Source organism: Pseudopodoces humilis, chromosome 1 (assembly GCF_049639895.1).
Source record: "Pseudopodoces humilis isolate 2021_Gansu_Grassland_sample_001 chromosome 1, ASM4963989v1, whole genome shotgun sequence".
Classification (NCBI taxonomy): Eukaryota; Metazoa; Chordata; class Aves; order Passeriformes; family Paridae; genus Pseudopodoces; species Pseudopodoces humilis.
The window spans coordinates 110,621,456-110,644,951 of NC_142200.1; the positions used below are offsets into that span (position 1 = coordinate 110,621,456).

At 38.3% G+C, this 23,496-nt stretch overlaps 1 long non-coding RNA gene across 7 annotated transcripts; it reads right to left on the bottom strand.

Annotated features, from left to right (window-relative positions):
* Positions 1 to 154: 154 nt before the first annotated feature.
* On the bottom strand, positions 155 to 23,403 carry LOC106628012 (uncharacterized). 7 transcript variants are annotated; one of them, XR_001331198.2, is made up of 7 exons: positions 23,235 to 23,403; positions 18,466 to 18,621; positions 14,098 to 14,235; positions 11,046 to 11,148; positions 9,894 to 9,934; positions 3,991 to 4,164; positions 155 to 1,454 (listed from the first exon to the last, which is right to left on the bottom strand). It is a non-coding gene; the product is annotated as an uncharacterized LOC106628012 (long non-coding RNA). The 7 variants fall into 7 exon arrangements; XR_015773171.1 differs by having other exon boundaries at positions 155 to 1,451; positions 9,870 to 9,934; XR_001331197.2 differs by having other exon boundaries at positions 9,870 to 9,934.
* Positions 23,404 to 23,496: the final 93 nt, after the last annotated feature.

Sequence of the window (23,496 nt, forward strand, 5' to 3'; positions counted from 1 at the left end):
TGTTCTCCCTAACTCTGCTGTCAGGCCCCTCAGAGAGGTCAGGTTTGTAGGTAAGGAAAGATTTAACACAGGGATACAGTTGGGAAGAAACACACTCTAACACACACCAGCTCTGAACAACTTGAAATCACAGCTTTTAATGAGCCAGGCCCTGTAGCATGAAGGATCCTGAAAAGGAACAGGATTATTTCAGAAATTTGAAGAGCAGGATGATTCTTTAAATTTTGTAATTGAAGTTCTGAATATTCCAAATTATGTCTAATAACTTACTATTTATCACCACTTCTCCAATTCATCTTCACTCAGCTCTGATCTTCAGGCTTTCTTTTAGACATATATATGAAAGAATCACACAATCCTTTTTCTTAAATATCTTATACCAAGTCTCTGCATTTGTTGTATCTTCTTTTGTAAGAAAGGGCTGTAGGACAAGACCTGTACATGTTTGCAAATATCTGCCAGTTGCAATAGCAAGTCCTCCTAATGTGTATATATTTAAAAGTGTAAGTATTTATTTATGTTGGCATTCTATTTATTTATATGTGCATATATATATATGTAAAAACCATGCTGTTTTGGTAAGAAATAAAACCTATACATGGAAGAGCGCTGTGCTACAAGTTTAACTGCATGTTCTCTCTGATTTTATCAAGGAAGTCATTAAAAATCTATGCTGACTGACCAAGCCAGAATGGCCAATGTGGACCTGATGTGGGTGTCCATGTCCCGGTTTCCCAGGCTTGGCCTGTTTATTGCCAGCACCTGAGCAGGAGCCTGCTTGCTCCAGAGCATGTCACAGCAGGATGGGCACCACGGTGAATTTGCAGTACCTTACTGTAGCTTTTCTTTAACGAGCATGTCAAAACCTATTTAGCTTCAAGAGTGGCAGCCCTGGTATCCAGCTGCTCCTCTTCCACATCATGACATCTAGAGGACAGTAGTAAGAGTTTTCTTTATCCATCATGCCGTGATTTTACCACAGGACTTGTTTACCTGAGGGGTACTTACAGCAAGCTTTGGTATAAATTCCATCATCATTTTGTCATGTCTGTGGCTTGCAAAATAATTTCTCTTTTTCCATTTCTAGGGGGCAGACAAAGCAATTTTTGTCAGCTGGCCTTTTATTTTTCCCAGTATGGATTATTTTTAAAAAAGGAACTTAAATAAAATCTCTTATTAATAATCAATTGCTTATGTGTGTGGAGGTTAGTGAAGGAAAGGAAGAGACCTGCCCTTTAATACAATTCAAACACATAGTCATGCAGTCAAAAATGCTGACATTTCTCCTTCAAAAATATTGTGGTAGCATCACTACTTTCCTCTAAGGAAAGAGGAGCACGTTTATTGCATAATTGTTTCTTATATTATACAATTGTTTCTATGTTATACAAGTTTCTTGTATCATTTACATTCTGCTGGGATCTCTGGTCTCAGGGAGGCAGGCACGCCATCTGCTGTGGAAGATACAGAATAAAATCAAATACCATTTGAGAGAATAAAAGTGTGAGGCAAAAAACCCAAAAAACTCAAAACACTCCTAAAATATTACCTCTCCTGGAATTTTGGTTTTTCAGGAAAGAAATTACCACAATTCAGGCTTTTAAAACAAATCTCATTTTGAAGAAAATAAACATGGTACAGAGATGGGCAGTTTTTCTATGCTTCTTTTGCCCATTTCTAGGCTGAATCATTAGAAGTCCAAGGGAGCCAACTGTAATTTGTAATTTCAAGGAGAGTTGGGAAATTTTCAGGAGGAATAAAATGTATCTGCTCTCAGAGTAGTCTCAGCATCTCATTCCTGCCTTGTTCACTACCTTCCTTTAGCAGACTAGATTAAGTAGAACAGGGTTTTCTCTCTGCTTTTGGCTTCAAAAAGCAAACTTTTCAAGGCTCTATTTCCAGTCCTTGGAGACCCAAGCCCAGCAGTACAGCAATCTCCTACCAAGCTTACAGCTGTAAGGAGATGTAGATAACCTCTCCACTTATCATACCAGGGAGACCTGGCTAGCAGAGGAGAAAATTGGGATTTGTGGCATCCCCATGTCAGGCTATGGAAAAGAGGAGAGAGTATGGCCAGCCCCAAAGGGACCTGTGAAATTACAATTCTTTTGCCAGATTCCACAGTATGAAAATCTCAGCAGCACTTTGTTTGTCTAGTATATTCCAAGAGAGAATCTAATAGAAGAAATGCTTTATATGTTATTAATAAAGCTCCGTCTCCTTTGCCGCTCTAGTTTAAAACCCTTTACCCCCTAGGTGGCACTGTAAAATAAAGCAAGGCATGTTTAAACATGGCATGATCATTAAGAAAGAGTCATTAAGGTTGGAAAAGACCATGAAGATCAACCTGTGGCCAAACACCACCATGTCAACTAAATCATAGCACTTAGTGCCATATCCAGGCATTTCTTGAACACTCCCAGGGATGGTGACTCCAGTACCTGGAGCAACAGGTTGTACCAATGCTTGACAACCCTTTCAGTGAAAAAATTCTTCCTGATGTCCAACCTGAACCTCCTGTGGCACAGCTTGAGGCCATTTTCTCTTGCCCTGTCACTTGCTGCCTGGGAGAAGAGACTAACCTCCACCTGGCTACAGCCTCCTTTCAGGTGGTTGTAGAGAGTGATAAGGTCCCCCCTGAGCTTCCTCTATTCCAGGCTAAACACCCCCAGCTTCTTCTGCTTCTCACAGGATTTGTGCTCCAGGCCCTTCACCAGCTTTGTTGCCCTTCTCTGGACTCCAGCACCTCAATGTCTTTCTTGCAGTGAGGAGCAGAAGACTAAACACAGAACTTGAGGTGCCGAGCACAGGGCGACAATCACTGCCCTGGTCCTACTGGCTACACTATTTCTTTCACAGGCCAGGATGCCATTGGCCTTCTTGGCTACCTGGGAACACACTGGCTCATGTTCAGCTGGCTGTCAACCAACACCCCCAGGTACTTTTCTGCTGGGCCAGTGGAGTTCTTGTTTACAATGTAAATTAGCCTAAGTATGTTGAGTGTAGCTATTAGTCTCAGTTTGGTACTCCTCATTTTCTGAATCTGTCTCTCAGTCAATAAAGCATACTGCTGTGAATCTCATTTAAATACAGTGTTTTTACTTTCAGAGTGTTATTGAATGTATTTTCCTGGAAAATTATAGTGCATTGCATGTATTTGTTCTGTCTGGGCTAGTGAATAAACCAGCAGAGGCTGTATTTTTACTTTAGCAAGTCATTTAGAGCAGCAGGATCAGATTGACAGCTGTAAACTGCAGGAACTGCGGTTCCTCACAGCTCCAGTATATTCTCACACAAAAGTTATTTTGCATCTGGTGGGAATTGGCCCAGTACTGCACATCATCATCACCTATTTTGAAACTCCATGAAAAAAAAGCTCTCTCACAAAACTTCCTTGACCATGGGACCTCTAAGGAGCACCAAGTTCCCCTTTCACCTGTCTCACATACATATGTTTCACACCAGTCTCCACTATGTACATAAAAACTTCACAGGTGGAAGGAAGCCCTCTTTTCTCACTCCTCCAGTTTCTGAGTGACACTGTTTTACCTGTTTCATATCCTGCTCTTCACTCTGGTGCTGGAACATGGATTGCTTGATGGCACAGGGGAGGAGGAATAGCCTTTGCCCTCCAGGCACTGTAGCAGTGCCAGGAAAACACCTTGAGTAGACCCTTCTTACCCCTTACTTTCACATACAGAAAAAAAAAGAGACAGGATATTTTTCTGACAGTGTTTACCACTGTGACAACTTTGTTCACAGTCAGATAGAAATGCTGAGCCTAGGAGACAAGCTTAGACAGACAGGATGTTGGGATGTGGAAAGAACAAGTGGATGCAAAACTTCTGAGAGCAAGGGGATAGATACCAATGAGAAACAGGGAACTGTGCAGTATAAGGGATTTAGAGGAATGATGCCGCAATATCCTCAATAAATTTCTGTAATTCCCTTTTGAGAAGAGGTACTCTGCTTTTCTTCATATTCTAGTACCTGGTAAATAGCTCCATCATGTACCTCCTCTTTACTTGTTAAAGATCTCTGATTTTCCTTGTATATGGTATTGTGTGTTGTCTCTTCATTTGGCTCTCAAAATTGCACCATTATTTTTTACTGGTAATGGGTTTAAGTCCAGAGATCATCCAAATTCTGCCATGTAAGTCTTTCCTAGGATAAGAAACAAAACATGGTTTTGTATAATCTGAAGAAGATTATACATTTTTCTCTTCTGGTGTCATCTAGAAGAAATCTGCCCACCCAATTACTACTCTGGCAAACAAAGAAGTTATGGGAGGAGAACTATTCACATGTCAACATTTTGGGTTGTTTACCTTCCTGTAGAGAAGGCCAGCATAAACCTTACAGAACTTTGGTTTCCAGTTCAACTCTCAAATTGACAGCAGTACCTTTATTTCAACAAAAGTACGCTAAGACCCAATCCATAACTTGCAGAGGGGCAAAATTTCCAGTGTTACCCTGTTAGGAGTAAAAGATCTCTAAAACATTTTGTGATTACATCAGTGCCTTTTAGTGCAAGCAAGAATTGATTTATTCCTAGCAGGAGGATATCTCTATGACATATGTGTTTACGTCCAATGGGACAAGCACTACTTTATGCCCTTCACCATTGCAGAGCTTTGACCCTTTTTAAGACACAGAACTAGAAAGCAAATGTACCTATGTTGAATCAGAGGTTTTGAGGAAACATTTGTTCTTTCAGACCAGCCTTAAGAATTCTTCCTGTACTGGCCCAAGCTGATATGCACACTTAGCAGGAAAGTCTAACACTGGATGGTTCCTTGGTTTACAACAGCTAGGAGGCTGGAGCTTATTAGGAAATTGTCTCCAGGCACTGAAGAAGTAAATTCATATTAATGACTTGTTTGTTGTAGTTATTATTCTCAGCATTTCTCCAGACATTCAGAAATACATGATTTCCCTCTTAAGAAGTATAAAGCAATTTTTTTTTTCACTAAAGAAACAAAATATTTTGCTGATAAAGCCTACATGAGATGTTGCAAAAGACAAAGAAATGTATTCAGTACAGTTTTCCTACCTTAACAGTGTGCAGCAGAATTTTTATGTATGTTCTATTTATTCTTATTTATTTTTTTTAAGCTCTCATAGGCATTCGAGTGAATTTGAAGTATTTTTTCCTCCAAAACTTTTAGGAACTTAGGGACATAAGACTGCCATGCAATTTGTTGAAAGATGTTAAGTCTATGGTGATGGAGTTGTTTTAAGAAATAAGAGGGGGTTTTACCTATTATTTGCCTAGAGTTGTAGGTCTCTGTAAAACTTGCATCTAAATGTCTTCATGCTGCACATCATACAGAAATATCCCTTTTTTGTTTGTTTGTTTGTTTGTGAAAAGCAACAGGAAATACTCTGTTGGCAGCTACTATTGTTCTCTGTGTGAGTCTCTAAGGTTCTGACTCAGTCTCTACTTCAAGTCAAAACCTCAGGTTTTAATGATATATTATTAAATACAAAGGGGGTTTTGTTGGTTTTTAAATTAAATTTTAACTTGCTGTGTTACATCCCAGGAACAAAATACTGCATGTGATCCTGGGCGAATGCAGGACAAAAATCCTAACCCACATGTTTTTTTTATTTATAAAGATTATTGTAGACTTAATTTTATTTCAATTGCTTGTGTTGGCTCTTTTAGTTCCAAATATATTTGACCGTAGGAGTAATTTCTGAAAGCTATTTTAGCTTCTTTCTATCTGTCCTTCCTGCCTAATCTAAGTTAGTTGTAAATGCATGTGACTTCAAAGGAAGGAGGAAAAAAACATAATGAAAATAGTCAATGTGCTCCAAAATGTTAAAAAGATGGAAAACTATTTAAAGAACAAAACGTGTCTCAGGAGCTCAAGAATCACTGTGGACTGACATATGGAAATCGTATGTCAGCATATGCCTGTGCTGCTTCTGCAGCATATCTCCATTTGCTAAATTCTATTTGTGTCCAAAGTTGTAGCAAGAAGATCAAGCTTCAATGCAGTTAGAAAAATGTACAAGCATGATGACAGGTTTAATTTTTAATTTTCTGTAGAAGTAATTCTGCATATTTTTATTATTTCCTTGCTCCTTTTTCTGATTTCAGAGACCATTTGACACTTCAATTTACCCATCTCATCCCATGTTAAATTCTCTGTATCAGGAAAATTTGGACCAGCTCCAAGATTAAAAAATATTTCTTTAAGTTTTGGGGAGGGGGGGGACGATTCAAAAGATGCAATACATAGAAACATGTAGAATTAGAAGAGGGGAAACATGTTCAGTTTCCTGCTCTAAATCTAGTAATTTAATGAGTTAATCATTGAGTTATTGTGTGTATTTGTTTCTGGTTTCTAGAACCCAGAATTCCCATTCTGAACTAAAGTAATCTCCCCTTGGAAAATCTTGATGAAGTTAATATATTTTTAGTTTCAATTAAAATATTAAAAAGTGGTGCAAAATTTCAGCTGCAAACTAACTATGAGTTATGAGCTAATCCGAATTCTAATGTTGTTTCCTAAGAAATATTCCTTCCTCCATCCCAAAGTTGAAGACATCTGTTTATTTCAGTTTTATAACCCATGTTAAAGCTGACAAACTACATATTTGACTCTCCTGGCTACTAGAAAAGTAGATTATTAGTAGCAAATAATGTTGACAATTAACAGTAAAAATATTGTATTTTAAAAGTATTATTGTATTTTAAAGTATTATAAAAGTATTGTATATGGGTCTGAGATTCCTTCCATTACTACAGTGTGAATGGAAAGCATTTTACTTAAGCATACTTGACATGACATGGCATGACACAGAAATAGGTTAGAGCAAGAAAAGATTCCAAGGGTGACATTGTGTTATTTGGGTTACACAGATAAAGTAAATGGAGCAGGTATTTCCTTTCTACAGACAGTGAAGATTTTTATTTCCAGGCAGATGGGCAGGGAGTGGATTCTCCTGTCAAGATAAACCCAAAAATAACTTCGCCAAAGGAACGTCTCTAGATACTCCAGATGAGAAATTCCCCCACATTTTTGAGTCTCAAGCATGGATGAATGCCAGCAGACTGGTGAAGCAATCATATAATCATTCAGTTCCATTAAATGGGATATAGGGTAGTTCCATCTGTCAAGAGCTAGAAGAAGGAGAGCTACTTTGAACATATACAGGCCTTGGGATTAGAAAACCACCATAATTTCTGCCCAAGGACTGTTGCACTGAAACGTCTTGGAGGTTTCTATCATAACCCAGCACTGTGGTGGTGGTTGAGGAGAGGCTGTGCAATGTTAACTGCAGTTTCTGCTTCGCTGCATTACTTGTAATGACATTAGCACATATTTTACATTCTGTGAGGGGAACGCTTCCCTCCTCCTCCTCCTCCTCCCTGCCGCTTAGAAACAGTGAAGAGATGAGATCTGACACTTGAAAATGCTATAGCACTGTGACCTCACTGGGGTATAAGACGGTCTTAGTGGAGGCAGAAAATTCAGCTGCCTGAAGTACTTTTGCTTTGTCCAGCTGGTGTCCTACTGTCTGCAAAGCCACTTCCAGACAGCAGTGCTTTGTTATTCACTTGACTTTACTAGCCCTTGTCAGAGTTAATTGGATTTGTGACATGCTCAGATGTTTATTTCTTGATTCTGTTGTCCCTTGCCTTACAGCACACAAATGCCAGGGGAAACAACAGTATATCTAGCAAATACTAAACTATGAAGAGATACATAGAAATGCTGTCTAACTTTTTAGGAGATAAAATTTAAGGAAATGTGTGCTTAAAATATTTTTCCCTCTAATTTATGGCAATACTTAGCTCTGGTTTATCACAATAATTAAAGCAGTTATAAAACCTTTTGTTTAAATATATCCACAGCTCTATAGACATATCTAGAAATATCACATTCATTAATACGGTCATGAATAAATGCCCAACTAAACCTTATGGTAGTTGAATGCTATTTTGGGGAAGAATGCACATAAATCCCATAAACACAAGTTATACTTCTAGTAAAATCTCTTAGTTTATTAAGTATTTGAGAAACTTACACTCTTCATAAAAGCCACTGCCTACAGGCATAATTTTATTATACCTTCCTTTATGTAATAACTTTTGTTTTGTATGTGAAATTATATATAATATTAGTTATACAACTCACTTTCTAATCTTTGCTTCTATTACTGATGTAGTATTTTGCTGTAAATGCTTTAAAATACAATGAAAAAAATGTTTATCAAGTCAATGATACCGCTAAATGATTTAAATTCAAAACCAATAAAGAAGAGGACTTAATTTACAGCTGCTACAAAAAGCGTAAGTTTTGGCATGGAATCTCAGAGAAGGTTTTATTCTGAAATGCAGTCTCCCTTCTTACAGAAGTTTTGGTTGGATGAGAGTCCCACACGTGGTCTTAGAGAACAGATAAACACACACACACTCACACCACTCTGGAAGTCACACTGGATACAGTCTTTTCTTCAGGCTTGAAGCCTGAAACCACAGCTTTGTGTACAAAGCGTGTATAGAAATACCTGAACATTCATTCATATGTCAGCATGAGCTAAATTTCATAGATGTCATATGATAGTAACAGCAGGAGGACAGGGAGAGAGACACATTGACAAAGCAGTTAAGCATGGGCTTAACTTTAAGTTTGTATCCAAATCCTCATGAAGTCAACAGCTATGCCATTGGAGCTATGCCAGGATGTAGCTGAAAATGTGACCATCACAGTCTACTTTATGTAAGCATGTTGTTATTAAGTTTGTAAACAGAAATGGAGTTAGGCAGTTATTGGTAATTGGTAAGTGTTGTGAAAACCATGTTGGCAAAATTTTTATATTGGCTAGTGCAATAGAGAGCAATAAAATCACAGAGAAACTACTTGTCATCACATCAGCAAGAAACAGTGTGTACTATTTATTTATATTTCATTCTAATTTTATTATTAACAGATCCCCAGTGCTTTCCAATACACATAAAGCTGCAGTGGCGCAGGGGCAAATCAATCAAGCTTGGTTTAATTTTGGGCAGCTATTTGGAAGCATCTGCAAAATTCATAACAAAGCTAACCTCCACTCCAACATATTGTACTAGCTGAGGAACAGGAGAGGAATATTTTCTTCTTTTTTCCCTTTTTTTTTTTTTTTTTTTTAATTATAGTGCTTCCACCTTTTTTACTGATTTTGATGGGCCTTTGGTTCCTTAAATAAGGCAGTGTTTAGTCCTTCACTTCTTACACTGTGAGGTAACATTGTATAAGCCAAAATAGTATCTACCTAGACTCTGAAACTGTTACTCTACCCTGCTAGGAACTCCAGAAATGGATTTACTGCCTTTAGTGGGGCAAGGTCTGAAATAAAATCACTAAGCAAATTTGCTGAAAAAGTTACTAAGCTGAAGAAATTTTACCAGACTGTCATCCTCTATTGTATCACTGTTTCTATTTACCAAATCAATTACAAGATGTTCTTAAGCTTTACTGTATTATGTTAATTAAAAATTCTTCATTACATTTCCTTGAGGGAAGTCATAAAAAGGTATCATCTCCAGACAACGGTCTATAAAATATCTGGTTTATCACAGTTCCTTCATTACATTCACATGTGTCTTTCAATATCATTATTTAGTTTCCATAAAGTTGAGATTGATTGATTGATTTACATGGCATCTAGTAGCAATCTACAAGCAATACCTAGAGCAGAAACCCTGCCTATTATTGTGTAATTGATTTATTTTTGGAGTAGAGCTCCATTAGAAAAGACAAGTTTTCTAGCAAGCTATTCAAAATGCAGTAAAATATTAAAGTATAATCAGAAAAAGGAAGAAAAATTGCTTTGTGCACTTTTATTATTTATTAACCTGAGTTGGCACTTACTTTTATACAAAGAGTTACACATACCCCAGAATGCTCCATGTTCTTAAATTGTACTTTTCTCAGCCCTAAAAAGATAGGATAAAAAATACTAAGGTCAAAAACCATGTACACACCAACATAAAGCTTATCAGCTTCTATTTATTCTTACAGGTCTTTCACAATATATTATTAATACCAAGGTTGTATCAACTACCATGAATATTTAACTGATTAAAAACTAGTCCACAAAACATTGCTGATGTCTGATTGAATCTCAAATAAGATGAGATATTATTGGGGGGGGGGGGGGGAGGGGCAGGGAAGAATGTCTCCTAAGATAAAAGGGAAACACAAAACCTCAACTAAACCTAAAGCTAATGTCAGAAGCCAAATTCCAACTGAAAAAACAACATTCTTCTAGACATGCTGTTGCATTTTGTGTCATTTCTTCATGAACCTTCCTCAGAAGCAGGACTGATACAAAGTGATGTGTTAAAGGCATCCGTCCCTGTCTTTAGGTACAAGGCCTTCCTTAGTGACAGATATAGGATGTCCACTTACAAAACAATTTCTTAAAGAACTACTGAAAGCTGGCACAAAGTAAAACATTTCCAGGCCTGGAAGTTCCTTAGCTTCCAGCCCTGCCAGGAGGCACAGCACATCACCCCAGGGTGACAGGGACCCTTTGGGAGGGAGTCCATCTGGACACCTGCTCAGGGACCTGAAGCCCTGCAAGTGCTGCCAGCCCTGGCACAGAGGCAGCTGCAGCTCTTGGAAGGCTGGGCCACCTGCCAAGTGGACGGGTAGAGAGCTGGCAGGCAACCAGGAAGTTTCTGGCAAAAATCTGACAAGCTTGGGTTCCACAAGATTTCTCTTGTAAAACATAAGAATGCTACTTTCTCTTCACAAGAAAATACTAAATATGTTAGGAAGTGCATTTTGTACAAGTCCATCTACTCTGTCCAAAAATATACATTGAGTAAAATTTAACTCGACAGTTTGTGGTGAAGTTCAGATAAAAGCAAACATTAAGGAATATATGCCTAATTAGAAAAATTAGTATTGAAATAAATAGAACCATACGATTTCCCTGGTAAGTCTGTGTCATCTGTTGTTTGAGTAGTGCAATGCAGGGCACAGTAGAAATTCTGCAATTCTAAGAAACATTGAAGTATCACAAGCAATGTATCTGCTTACCCATGGCACTTCCTCAGGCAGACCAGGGCCACATGCAGGCAGACATGGACTGGAACAAGGGGTTTAAATGTAACTCTCCCAAGTTTTTGTTCACTTCCTTTAGCTAGAAATTGTAAAAACACAATGTGATTTCCTAATATAGCTCAGTATGAAGTTGTCTCAGCACAACTTTCAATCCATATTTTAGACATAAATTAGCACATATTAATGTTAATGGAGTTATATTGCTTATTGTGTCTTAGCTAGAACCTTCAGCTTTGGTTGCTCCCATACATATTTAGAAGAGCAGGAAAATCTACAGCCCTCCTACTGCCAAATAGCATAACAATTAAGTAATTAATCAGCAACTACTTAGCTCTTGGACTAGCTAAGCTAAAGAACTGTAGCAGCTATAATTTTGGGGATTGAAGACTGAATCCACATTGATGGATCCAATATCCTTTCTGGATTTCTGTCAGTGCTTTAGACTCTGACAGAGTGGTTGGCAAGCCAACCCAAGTTCATATTATTCAATATTCATATATTGTTTTACAGTCAGGAGTTTGCTATAATGAATGCTGACAGAGTAGTCCCTTGTGAGTACCTACATCTCACTGAATTTCATTTTCAATATTCCCCCTTCAGCTTTAAACAAATGCAGGTTTCATGCACCCAGCTAAGTATTAATTGGCCTGATGCCTATCACTTGGGGGGAAAATAACTTTATGCCATGTTACATTCCTCCAGCTCTTATAAGTGTGGGAACCAGTTTCAGCTATTACATGCACTTCTGGTTTTTTTGTGCAGGAACCTAAACAATCTGCTAATGAATGTATGCATCACTGTAGCAGGGAATCACTGTCCCATTCTTTCCTTTGCCAGCAAGAAAACACTGTAGTTCATGGTATCCTTTTGCAGCCAGAAATTTCTGTTGTACCCCTACAAGACTTCCAAGGAAAATGTCCGGCAAAAGACAACGGAAAGTGCAAAGTCTTGTCTCAAAGTTTCCATCTTATATATTGCACTATTTAACTTCCTTGATCAAGGCAGGAAGGTGGTGAAGTTCACAGGTGGTGAAGTTCAACTCTTCCTCCTTGACAGCCAGCAGGAATAGAGGTAGACAGTACACAGATTAACGTGCTGCTGTCTCTTGCATCCTCTGGACCATTGAGAGAAACTGTGAATTCCCCGTGAAGCTTCCACTGTGAGGAATCTCGTATGTGTGGCTGCCTTCCTAACAGTACCTAGCAGCATCCAGCATACACGCTTATACTGTATTAGAATATAACAATTTTGTAAATGTGGAAAAGAGACACATTTTCTGAAGTCAATGAGTACAGCTAGAAAAAAAACATAGCAAACAGGAAGGGCTGCACAGCAGACACATGTATAAACCAGTGCCTTTCCTTCAGAGAAGGACACCTTCATTTCATTAATTGATATTAAGCTGAATTTCTTTTTCCACCTGGTATGTTCTTGGTCACTGGCATTTTTCACGAGACAAAGCAAATGCTGATCCTCTGTGGGCTGTATGGAAAAACAGCTGCTAGTCAGAACTGGGGTATTGAGAGCACTTGGCCAACCCAGCTTCATAGAAGGTTTAAGTACCTCCAGACTGTATCACATCTGTCAAAGCAGCAGCAAATACAGCATAAAATGTAGAGCAGGTCCAATTTTTAGTGTGTCAGTAGAATCAGCCTGCAGTTATTTTTAACTGCCTTGGAAAGCTTAGCAGGCAGATACAGTTAATCCTTTAAAGGATTTGCAGGTATTCATAGCTTAATAAGTAAGTATAGTGGATTAAGCCAATAGGAGATTGTAGACAGTCAAAGACAACCTTTGCATGCTAACATTAAAAAAATAAAAAGAACAGTTTCTTTTATATAGTTATTTCCTGACAATCACCATCAATTGTCAGGATGTGCCAGAATCCCATACAGTGAAATATGAAATAAAAATGTTAGTCATTAACATCAACATGTGTGATATTTAAATTATCAGGAAGCAGTGAATTCCTGTTGTCTTCTATTTCCACTTATTCTATAAGTGCTTTGAAAAGCAGAACTGCATTGTGAAAACAAATTAAAAACACATCTAATTATGTACTAAATAAATAATAAAACTAAAATGGTAAAATTCATTTTAGAAGAAAAAGAAGAAAAAGGCTGAATTATTTTTATAAGTCATATTTTATATTGCTTGTATTCTTTTTCAGGATTCACTGACTTAGGCTCAGCTGACAGATGTGGGTCCTCAATATATTCATAAACAATGTGGAAAAAGCCACACATAATAAGACAAAGGAAAAAAAATAATCAGATGACACCAAACTATTAGACTGAGGAAATCTAGGGCTGGCTATGAAAAGCTTTGGAGGTGGTTCAATACTGAATGGGTGATAAAATGCCAGAGGCTATTCACTGTCATTAAATGCAATGCACATCAAGAAGGGAAGAGAAAATACACATATATGTGTGTATATATTTATATAAAACATATTTTATATATATATATATATATATATATATGTATATATGGGGTGTTAGTATCACCAGGAAAGAAATCTGGAAACATCTGGTGCTTAAAAGAACAAATATGTCTGGGATTTATTTAAAACTTAACAGAGAAAAACATGAAAAATCTGCCCTCTAAACACTCAGGCCACAAGCATATTACGAATACTATATGGAGATCTAGCAATTCCTTTATCAAAAAGGTTATGATATAATTAGAAAAATATCAGGAGAATAATACAAGAGTGATGTACTAAATAATTAACTCTATTCAAAAGGTGACCTGGTAAGTTATTCATTAGTTTTCACAACATAGATATTGGAAGGCATGTGGGGTTTTTATGTAATAATAAACTAACTTTCATTAGATATTGTGAGACACAAACTGTACATGGATCAGAAAAATCATGACTTCATTGATTCAGCAGTTCTATTCAGTAGGTCAGCAGTAACCATTAAACAAAAGAGTCTCCTAATCGCTGAAGGCCTGAAGAGCATGATGGAAAAATCACCATAAGCATGACTGCCTCCGGACATTTTTTCCATAAGTATCTACTTACTAGGTTAGGTAGACTTTTCATCTGGCTGAATTCAGCAGTTCTCAGGTCCTCATGGTTTGAATGACTGAAATCATGATGTATTTTGTTTGGCATATTGTTACAAGAAATTTGGCCAAGAGCTCCCTGCTTCTATCACTGCTACAAAAAGAATCACAATAAAACAAAATTGCTTCATTAACTGTCCAACTGAAGCAGCCTAATTCCCTACACATTTTCAAGGTTATATACTCTGGCTACCAGACAAACCACTGCTTTCATACCTCAGTCATGTTAACTGAAATATTGTTGATATGTATGTAGATAAGAGATACATGAAAGATAAGAGGAGAATATTACTGCACAAGGTTATAATTAGGACCCTGCTCTCCCCAGATGATTCAATAGTGGGATGTATTGTTGACTCTGATGCTTGAACAGAATTGTGAGACATGGGAACATAGGACTAGAAGGAAATTCCTGAATCACTACAAGTACTCAACTCTTACACTTGCAGTTGTATCACTCAATTTATTTCAGAAACTGAGCAAAGCCCCTTTTGTAACTACTCCGAAAATGTTGTTTGATTTTTGGAGTCAGTGTATTCCTAGTCAGTTGATGCTCTTCTATTAACATAGTTCCTTGGCTTAAGGAGAACTTTACCTCTGTGCTGGTACATTCAGAGAAGGAAATTATATCATCTGTTAATACTCATTTAGCTTGGCTCATTGAGGCAAGGTCTTTTACAGCACATCTCTCCTACCGTGGTATGCAATGTGAAAAGGTCCCAGCTGGCTGTGACACCAGGCCTGTCAGAGCAGACACTGCAGACATTCTACACCCACATGCCCCTGGTCCCAAGAGCTGTGCAGGTAGGTTAACACATTCCTTTCAGACCAAATGTGCCCTGCCACTGAGACAGCCAGTCTTCCTCAGCATGTATTCAGAGCCAAACAAACATGGCTGCACAAAGACACTTCTGGAAATAGTTTAGTGGTGATTAAATCAATTATTGATATACTATACTTCACTGTGTAGTGTAATTATGCTCTCAGTTTCCCACTGTACATTCCCAATCCCATGGATCACTAAGCTCTTTCTCCTCACTGACTCTGTACTGATTTGCCTTTCTGGAACGCAGAACTTCCATGGAAAAGACTCCAGTTTTTCCATACGTATCAAAGTCTAGGATAATCTTTGACATGCAAACTGAAAAGATTTTCAGCATTTGCACTAAGGGCTTTGCTGGAATGCTGAGCCCTGCAAGTCACTACAATGACTCTGAAGCTTAGTGACAATTCTGAGAATCACATTGCTTCTTATCGTTTTGGAAGAAACATCTTAATATAGTAGTGGCAGATAACTGACATCATCACCAAGTTCCGAAGACATGCCTGAGAATGAAAGAAATGCAGTTAAAACAGTAGGAAATGCAGACTGACAGAACACTTTACAATGGTTCTGCACTTTTTAAGAGCAGTCTGTCTTAATTTCCAATCTTTTGCCTGTACAATCCAATTTGCTTAGGTAACTTGGACATCTTTCACTCCTCATGGTTTCTCTGGCTCCGTTCCACACTGCAGATTTGTTGCTGCAAGTCACTCCTACTAGCAGACACTGCACAGAGAACACAGTTTCAGGAAGTCTACCACTTATCTCACTGAGTGCTTCACTGTCATATCAGCACTTTTTCCAAATTCAGGAAGGGCAGGGGTCTAGGGGTGGGAATGAGAGAAACTGCTTAGGCAGTGGATTCTATCCTTATACAACCATGAAGGAAAGACCAGCACAAAGATCAACATAAACCTCAAAAAAAAGATTTGAGGACATAAAAGGGCTCTAAAACACAGACACCATACAAAGAGCTTTATCACAGAGCAAATGAAACGTAGTATCATGGAATCACTTGGGTGGGAAAAGACCTCCAAGATCATTGAGTTCAACCATTTACCTAATACTGACAATACTAAATCATGTCCCCAAGTGTCACAAGATCAGAAGCTCCAGGACCTTAACGGAGCTTGGTGGGTGGGAGGATGAGGGACATTCATGTTTTATAGATGAGTAAGAAAGTGGCTGTGAAAGACAAAGTAGCTTAAGAGAAAGGACAAACTGAAAAACATTTAAAATGAAGAGTTGCTTTTTTTTTTTTAATGTGTGTCCTTCTGCAGAAATTTAGATTTAGTTATTGAATATCACTACATAATAGCTGTGTATGCACATTTATTCTTATGAAAGCAAGCAAAATACTACTGAAGTTGAATATACAGCCTGTATGTATTTATCCCCATATGAAACCATACAATGTTTACCTTACGGTGATTTATACTCTAACATACATTTTGAAAATCTGTAACACACATCTCAAATCAGACTATGTAATTAGAAAGATCCGTGTTTGCTTAGCAGAGGAAGCAGGGCAGTGGTACTTCCTCATTCCCTTTCTGCCATCCTAATGTCCTATTGCCACTGCACCTGGCTTCTGTGTTCCTCACACATTGAAGAACTGAATGAATATGAGGAAACAGCCTGCAGGAAGCAGTCTGTGTTTGGCTATCCTTTCATGCCCATTTTGCTTTGTGGCAATACCTCTGGCTTAATGGGGGTTTCACTTGATTTAGTTCAAGTCAAGGGAAGAATTAACCCCACAATATGCCCATATACCTATCCAACATGGCTTTAACATTCCTGACTAACCTTCTGAAAGCCTGTCCAAAGGCAAAACAAAGCAACTGGAGATTTCAGATGCAATTTGGATGTAATGTGATGTGAGTCAGACAAATGCTTCAGCTGATCTCCATCTCTTTCCAAAACATGGAACACTGCATTAATAAATATCAATACTCATTTCAAAATCTTCAGAGTACTTAGCTAAAATACTTTCATTATAGTCATACAGTCAAGTGTTAGCAAATTTTCATCTTAAAGATAGATGCTGCATTGGCAGTTTGCAAAGAATTTAGAGAAAATAATTAAACACAGGAAGCCCCAATGACATACATAATGCTGGACAACTGTAAAGATTTTTGGGGAAAAAAACAAGCCCTGATTTTCTTAGAAAACATATAATGTTGAATAAATCAAGAATTTTTCTTTCCTTACTTTTCTTTAGTACCTTAACTCACTCAGGTATACTTGCTGTGAATCAGTTTCATAGAATAGTACTTCCCCAAATTAAGATTTGATCCTTTTTCTTTATCTTGTCAAAGTTCTTACCAAAGTAATGAGAAAGTTTTTATGGTCCACAAGATACAAGATTTCTTCCTTTATTATGAGTAAAATAATTTATTAAAAAAATCAGTTAATCCTCAGCTACATCCATAGACCTGCTCCCATCACCCAGGGATTAAGAATCAGAGGCCTTTCCCTCAAGTGTGGCATCACTGAGCGAAGGGCAGGGATAAGAACCTGGGAGGGTGCCATAAAGGGGACAAGAACAGAGCATCTGTCTTCTCTCCTCCCACACATTAAAGGGAGAGATGCATATGAAGGTTGTACAGTGCTTATTTTTAACCAGTCAGGCAAAGGGCCATGATGGCCCTGTCCCATTGCTCTGTTTATCTTGAGCACAGCTATAAATGCCTTGTGCTGAGATCTGATGTTCTCCCCTCATGCCATGGTATCCCACTCCCTATTTTTCAAATGTTGCCTTATGTGTTAAGAATGTGTCTCAACAACACATATTCTTGGCACTCTGCAGGCAGCTCTGCTCGTTGTTTTTGTGCATCACATCTCTTAATACAACATAAGGATAGATCTTGCCAGGACTTAAATAAAAGCCAAAAAAACCCCAAAGTAATCAGGCCTCCTTCCATGCTAAAGAATTTTCATAATTCTGTTTACTGAATATATTATTTCTTTTAGGTTTGCTTTCGAGCAAGAACTCTTAACTCTCATTGCCAGTATTTCTCCTCTTATCATATTAATAACTTTTTTTTTGGTTTTCTGTTAAGCATCCTAAGACATTTTAAGGCTATTCTAAGGTAGTTCCTCATATAGTCAATTTTTGTTTATTTTCTGTTTGGCCTAGGTTTTTCTACCAATTCACAGAGAGTACAGTACTGTATAATTCATAACTTGATTATACTAACCAAAGTCATCCATTCATGCATTTCTGAGGAGGATGATTTTACCAGGCAATTTTATTGAAAAGGACATCATCCTCACCAAAGATATCATTCACAGCAAGAGCAATATGGAAAAGAATATCCTTCTCCAACACATGAAACTACATACCTCTTAGTTAAAATTGTGATTTCTAACCTAACTTTAAGCAAGTACATACATATATAGTTTAACTCTGTAGGGCTTCAAAGACTAGACTATGTAAAGGAAAAAATTAGGAAATCACGTGTATCATTCTTATTTTGCAGTAAATGGAAGATATCTTACCTTATTGTTCCTACTGAAGACAGAACAAACACAAAATTCTTCATGGATACCTTGAGACAACATGCATGAAGTAGTTGCCACATCACAAACACAGATCCTTCCTTGTTTTATGTTAGCCTATCCAAGTAGCCATGCCATCTGGCAACCAAAAAGCCACTGTAAAGAAAACCAGCTACTTGAGAACAGTCATTCAGCTCCCTAAGGTAAAGAACTCACTGAAAAAGCAGAATTGTTAATAAAACACATGGAAGTATTTGCTGCTCCTTGCCTCTACAGTAATTGAAAAATTATTCATTCATATATATTTTTTCTGAATAAACAGTATTGTATTAAAGAAATTAAACAAACAAACCAAACCACCTGAGATTTTTCTCTTGGAAGAAATTATCCTGCTCAAACCAACAGAACAATTGTACTTACACCATGTGGCCCTGAAAGAGCTGAATGTGCCTTGAGAGGGAATATACCTGGTCTGCTAATGAAAAACAAGGACACTCAGATCTCAGCAAATCAGACCCTCCATAAACTCATAGTAAGCACATGTTTTTAATCGTCACTGAGACATGTAAAGCACATTTAAAATCCCACTAATTTCAAGTAAATTTAAGGATGCACTTAAACATATGTTTAAGATGCTCTGGTAACAAATTTAGATTCAAGAAATCAAACATTGCCTATGTGAAATGAAAGAGTTTTTGTCTCCTATGGCAGCAGACCATAATATACTGTTTCACAGTTAGCTAGTCCTGACCATTCTTAAAAATTTACAGTGCAGTATGTAGAAAATAAATTTAGAAGTGGTATATAGAGCTTATATTACCAAACAGCACAAACCACAACTGGATGAATAACAAGATTTATGCTTCGTCAAATGAAAAATAGAAATGTGATACACAAAACTGGTCAGAGTCTAGAATTTCTTAGGCTTAATCCCAGTAAGGCTCCCACGACATGTTTGTTTTTTTAAAGTATTATCTAGAGAGTTTAAATTAACAAATTTCAGCATACAAACTGAAATATTAATTCTGTGCTGAAGTAATCCATTTGCAAATTATGCTATTGAAACTTGTCAAGTAAGTCATACAGTATTTTTTTTAATTTCTTGACAGAATAACTTGAATGTTGTAAACAAGATCAGTAATTCACTTTCAAGATTAAGTGTCAGAAGACTGGCTGTTAACACTGCAAAAGAGACACTTTCAGAAATCATTACCAACTTCATGAATGCTTTCTGCATATTAACTTCGCAAAAAATTCCAATCAACAAATGATGACAAATCACATTGTCTTTCCCTTTTAAAGGCTTATTTTTATATTTTTGAATACATTACATCCAAAGGCAACAACACATCTTTTTGGAAATTTTATGTATTCTGCTTCTTCATTGCTGCCTTTTCAAAGGGAAGCTTTTTGCACAGTAAACTACAAGTATATATTGTGCACAGTGAACTCTGTAATTTTGATTTCAACAAGGTCAACATTGCTAAGAAGCTGGTTTTGCCTTAAAGGCAAAAGTCTCTATAAGAACCCAACTGGATCTTTTAAATGTAATTGAACTATAACAATTCATTTCCATAGGCTTATAAAAAAAATGCCTTCTAAATTTGCAACCAATTTTATAGTATTTGACCACTGACAATAGATGCAGACAGGAAAGCTGGATCACTGCTTTTTGAATTTCATACACTGCTAACTCAGACAAAAGTTTTTATGTGAAGAGAGACAGGCAACAAGGAGCCCCCTGTTAAGAACAAGCACAGCATAGTCAAAACACATCAGAAAGTGAAAAGGCACATCAGAAAGTGAAAAGGCACAGGATGTGAGAGAGACCTAGACTCCACTCCTGGGATCACCAGCCAGCTGTGCACAGGAGGCATCTTTCCCAGTTGGTGCCTCCTTGGTCAGCACAGCACAGCTGACTCCCTCCCAGGGTCTGCTCTTTGGCATCACCCCAGGGCAGCTCACAGAGAGATGGAGAGCCTGTTTGTACCAGGAAATTACATTATTTCAGCAGTGAGATGTTGCTGCATTTTACTCTTGTGCACGTGTGTAGTTAAGCTGTTGGCAGTGCTGTTTCCAGTTAGAATGGTTATAATGATCATCAGCTGAAAAAATGTTATTTCTGATCACAGTTGATGGATCTGTTTCTTCATTACCTTTGTATTGTACAGTCATACTTATCTCTGCAAGTGTAACAGCCACTAGTATAATATAGTATCAAATCAAAAACTTTAACTTCAAAATTTAAAATGTGATAATAGGGAAGACCTTATTGTTAACATACTTGGCTAAATAGCTACAGGTTGGGTGAGGTAGGAGAAAATGAGGCTTTAATGTTTGCTAGGCACATCCATTCCTATTCACAGCTACACTTTGGAGAATGCTACACTGCGTGGTTTTTCCCATATATTCACAAGATCATTTTTGCAGACAGAAACTTATTTCACAGGATAGGAAAGGAAAAAACGTATTACTGATTTCCCCCCTGCTTTTCTACAGTTGCTTCATTGCAGCTTTCCTAAATTTCCTCTTCCTATCATGCTGTACAGCGAACTCTATGAATAATTTAATTGGGATACTCTATCAGCATGCTGCAGTTGATGAAGGCTTGATTCTCTCAACATTTTTGCTTCCATCCTGATTTTTTCGTAACCTAACCTGAGAGCATGATGACCAAGCATTTCCATTTTCACTTTCTCCTCTGCAGCTCCCGAGACAGAAATAAAACGGAGAGGGGGCAGAATGGGAGGGGAGAGGGATGCCTTCTGCTGAAGGTAGAAAACATCACACAAGCACCATCAAAAGTTCACATGTGACAATCTGGTAAGTGAATCCTCAGGGAATTTTAACTATACACATCCCTTCACAGGTACACAGCAAAATCCTCTATGACAAGAGGATGAGGCAGTGAAAGCCACCTTAAAAAGACTCCAGAATGAAAGGATGTCAGAGGAAGGAGGAGGGGAGAAAGAAAAGAGGTGGTCTCTTTTTCACTGTGAATAATCCTTGTTAGCTTGGAAGCTTTCTAGTTTCCAGATTGCATTATTAGCCTCTATAACAGTAAAAAAACCAGGAAAATTGCACCATCTTTTCTCAACATCAGTAAGTTCCTAACTTGCCACAAAGCAGCAAGCTTTTATTATCATTCTCCCTTGAAGCCTTTTATTTTCTACTACTTTCACATATTTAAATATTACTTCTGTCATCTACATTCTAATTTCAAAAACGTCCTAGGGTTATATTATTTATATATCTCAATTGAATATAGCTCACATATGAATGATAAGGAACATAATTTAAAATAACAAGCAACATGAAGTACTTTAAAACTCCTTATTTTCAGTGCTTCTGCAAGTGAGGTGTTTAAAACTAATTCAAAAAATTTCAGTGATTCACCCCTTTTTAATAAAGTTTCACAAAAATCTAAAAACAACACACCAGGATAAACAGACATCTGTTTCTCATATTATATTAAAAGCAATGTTATCCCTTTTGACTGAAGTAGCTGGCTGAAATTTGGACTCTCAAAAGCTCTTTCTGTTAGGAAACGCGTCAAGAATCTGTTTGGGTTCTTTTTGTTTTTCCCTCTCTTTGAACATGAACTCAATCTGCAACTGAGCTTATCTGTTTACTGTCACTGAAAAGGCATTCCCATCCCACTCTTTCCAAATTCAAACCTTACCCTTCTTCTTCCCTTACTTTCTGGTCAATTCTGTTCTCCCTCCCTTGTATTGGCTCTGCCTCTTGTCAAACACTTTCCACAAGCTGATTCAGCTCATTAAATTAGCAGTGTTAGTCAGCCATTCCAGCAATCAATTTTTCTGTATTTTTGTGATTTAAGTCAGCTGACCCAATGGTGATGAAAACCAGAGATAACGGGTGAAGGCAGCTCACAGCAGGTCATAAGGAGGCCTTGCAGGGTCATGCAGAAAGGGTTTTTTCTTGGCAGCTTTTCAGCAGCATTCCTCTATTCAGTGGCCCCTGTTTACTGGATGATGCATCAACATCAAAACTTTGCCAGTCTTCTGCACCTACATTCTGTCCATACACTTCTGATCAGTAACTGTGCATTTATTGTGACAGATACCTCCAATTCAGCACATGGCTACCATAGCTTCACTTACTTTATAGCTGAAGTACCTGAAAGAAATACACTTTCATGAATGGTGACCTACACATCACAACAGCTGATCCCTACTAAAGCAACAAACATGTGAAAGAAACATCTGTATTTTGGGTTGCAAAGCAACAGAGAGACATTGACAGAAACACATGGCTAAGAAAAAAACTTTTTTTCCCCCTGTTTCAAAATGCTACTTAAAATCAGTGTTTTCTGGGAAAAATAAGTCCAACACAGCACCAAGAAAAATAAAAGTGCAAACTGCTGGCGTACATAGGTCGTACCTTTCCGTGTACCCAGAGTCTCTGGGAATGTGCATCCTTTGTTTAAAAGGGGGAACAAGAGGAAACGTCCCCTGTGTTAGGTTTTCCCTGAATTCCCCTTAAGGGACAAAACTCACCCACTGAACAGACTTTACCGCCATTCTTGTGTTACACTAGGAAATATATGAAGAGAGGGTTGGCACACTTGCAAGCTTCTTCTGGAACTTCTAGCCAAAGTCGAGCTGTTAAAATGATGGTGCTGTGACCCATCTTTTCCGATTTCTCATGCGATACTCGTGAGAAAAGAGCAAGTAACGAGGCCTCTTGCAGAGAACGACCACCCTGTTCTCCCCAAATGGCACACCTTGCCCCTGAGCCGCACTTACTTCTCTCGGATGCGCGGTGCTTCCTGCAGGGCCGGGGCTGCCCGAGAGCCAGCGGCACGGCGCGGCCCCCTGCCCACGGCAACACCTCACACGGGGGAGCGGTACTGAAGGCAGCCGAGCCGAAGGCCGATCGCTGCTGTGCCGGGGCGGCTCGGGAGGCGGCTGAGGGGAGAGGCCGAGGGGCGAGGCCCGAGCGCCGCCGCCCCCGCCCCGGGCCCGCCCCCGCCCCTCCCAACATCCGGGTCCCCGCCGGAGCCGCGGC